Source organism: Octodon degus, unplaced genomic scaffold, assembly GCF_000260255.1.
Source record: "Octodon degus isolate 3935 unplaced genomic scaffold, OctDeg1.0 scaffold00007, whole genome shotgun sequence".
Classification (NCBI taxonomy): domain Eukaryota; kingdom Metazoa; phylum Chordata; class Mammalia; order Rodentia; family Octodontidae; genus Octodon; species Octodon degus.
In genome coordinates, this window is record NW_004524583.1 from 13,463,090 (window position 1) to 13,466,004 (window position 2,915).

Genomic DNA, 2,915 nt, shown 5'->3' on the forward strand with positions numbered 1-2,915 from the left:
CTTGGCCGCATATTCTTTGTCATCCAGTTGTCAGATTTGAAAAACATAATCTACCTCTGCTAAATCTTCAGAAAAGAGGAACTGAATAAGAATCTCTGGATAAAAAAAAAAAAAAAAAAAAGAATCTATGGGATTGCCCCGCAGACACAGCCTAGGCTGCCCTGAAAACCTGAGGACCTAAACCCTGGAAGCATGACAGAGCAGTTTCTTCTTTGTGCTCCACGCACGAGGGCACATGCCTGCTTGTCTCTTTGAAGAACTCGGGAGGAAGAAAATGAAAACAAAAACACATGACAGAAACCACAAGTACTTTCTATGGCCACAAATGGAGCTGGTGGGAGAGAAGCCTGCTCTGACTGTTGTGCCCAGTTCCACAGCATGGGTCCTCTTCTCCAACTCGATTTCCTCTCCACTCAGATTCTTCTTCCAAGTTGCCTTGCTTCCTCTTCTCAGACCTGCTGCTCAGCTGTGTTCTTTTTTATTGGTTGAAATTCTGCCCAACCCTGACTCTTACAAGCCTTCATTTCTTTACAAAATGTCTCTTACTGCTCCTACACCTACCCAGCCCTCTCTCTGCTGGTTTTCCAGAGATTCCAATTAAGTTAGGGCCCTCTCTTATATTTCTGTCTTAGGTCCCCATAGCTGACTTTCTTGGGAGGGTGGGTTTTGTGGATTTCTAACTGGTAGTCAACTTGTTACACCCAGCTGAACTGAACTAGTGTGGTTCTGAGAGTGGGGGGCCCAGCTGAGGACTGTTGTCAGCAGCATAAGAGGCAGAACTGGAAAAGTGCTGAGAGGCTTTTAGGGAAGCTGTTTGGGGAAGCTGTTAGAAGCTGCTGGTTCTCTTGGGCTGTTCTGCTGGAAGACCTTGTCATGCTGGCTTTCCTGATGAACTTGGCTGTTCTTGTCAGAGGAGGAGCTTATGACATCCTTGTCACTGAGGATGGCTTTCATCCACTTTGGGGGAGCCCTAGTCCTTATCTTGAGCATCATTTCCTGGCTCTGGAGGGGAAGATGGGACACAGCTCTGCCTCCTGGAGAAGCTTGTCATCTTGGCTTTCCTGATGGGAATTCAGCTTTCCTCATCAGTGGAAGAGCTTGGGCCCTCACTGTTGCTGAGGATGGCTGTGGTACTTTTGCAGGAGGCTCCGGTTCTTATTTTGAGCATTGCTTTCTGGCGCCAGTTTAGATCCCTCAGCCTGCTAGCACAGATCCTTCATTTTTCTGGCACAGTCTTTCTAGCTTCCACCACTAACTTTTGGGCCTTCCCAATGCATATCCGTGAAGCGGGCCTACATGGGATATTGTCTTGAGCTCTAGGTCTTCAGCTGGACTCATGCAGGACACTGCTGTGGGATCCAGGCCCTCAGCTGGATTCTTTGGTCTTTAGTGTGTGGACAGATATCCTGAACTCTGTGTATGATTCTTTGGGTGAGTATAAAATAATCTTATAAAATGTGTCGTGTATTATATTGTTTCCCATGCGAAAGCCCCAAGCCATGACAGTGGATTGCTATGCATTTCTGCAGGAGCGAGCCACTGAGTTGAATATATAACTCTCACATTGCTAAATGAAGAGCAAGTTTTTGAGATGGTGGAAAGTGAATCAAACTGAATAAAGTGGGGAGGTGATTCATGACTTTCATGGTTCATGGGGGCGGAGCTTATCTCAATCATCAAGAGGTTCTGGCTATAGAAGAGTTTGGCTAAACCCTAGGGTATCATGATGTGGTTTGTAGTGGAGGCCTGGGCTCTTGGGCCTTGAACCAGGTACCAGGAATGTTGAATTTCATGTTTGCCTGAGCAAGTGATTTGAATTCTGTGAAACTTGTATTTTTTTAAAAATGCGCAGGGTAGGCGTTACTTGTGACTGAGAACATTTGCAAGGGGCAGTGTACAGGCCAGTTTTCTGTGGGTTGTGGATGGTCTCTGGGCTTTGGTGCAGCTGGCAGCAGGGACAGAACCCAGCACATCCAGGCCCTGAGGAAGCCACATACTGCTGGGATGTCGGGGCCAAAAGTGAGCACCAGCCCAGAACCAATCAGTACACCTTCTTACTTCATTGCTAAAGAACAGTAGACCCGGGAGATTAGCCAACAGCATCCTGGAGGATTTGGGATCAGTTGGAGGCCTTAGTTTAGCATCCTTTCACCCAGAGGAGGAAAAAGACTCCCTCCTTTCTTACTCCTTCTCCAAAGTTAAAACAATGAGAATCAGCCCTCATTATCCTGATAATTAAGTCCCATTCAGCCAGCTGACAGCGGCCAAAGAATGAATTTTCTGTGCTGCACTGTGTGGCTGCCCTCCCTGGCCCCATTCATGGTCACTGTGTGCATTTAATCACTCTTAGCTGGGCCAAGCTAATGAAATGCTGGGGCCTTGCCCTGCCCTGACCCTGTTGCTATTTCTATCTGAGCTCAGCACGTCTTTTGCTTGACAGTTGCAACGGAACAAGCAGATTTTTCTCTCCCATGTATGGAGTGTAAAGAGCCTATTCTGGCAGCCTGTTGGGCTGGGGACCCCGATGGAAACCCAGTGAATGCCCTGGAGGTTAACGTGCAAAGCTGTTTTCCAGACTGAGAGGTGGAGGCAGGAGGGGTGGAGTCCTGGGAGTGGAGGGTGAGGAGGGTGAGGAGGGCCGCGGCCCCTGCAAGGAAGGGTGGGGGCCATTCTTGGCTGGAAAGGAAGATGAGCCCAGGAGAAGTAAGGGGCCATGAGATGGGGCGAGCTGATCGAGCCTGACGCAAATGTGAACAAAAGTCCTTTGTTGGTTGTCAAAAATCTCCCTCCCTTGCTGGGGTCAAAGTGAGAAAATCCATTCCTTTGGGTTTCCAGTTCACAAGGCATGGTGAAAGGGGAAAATCCCAGAGAGAGAGGGAGAGACAGAGAGACAGAGAGACAGAGAGACAGAGAGA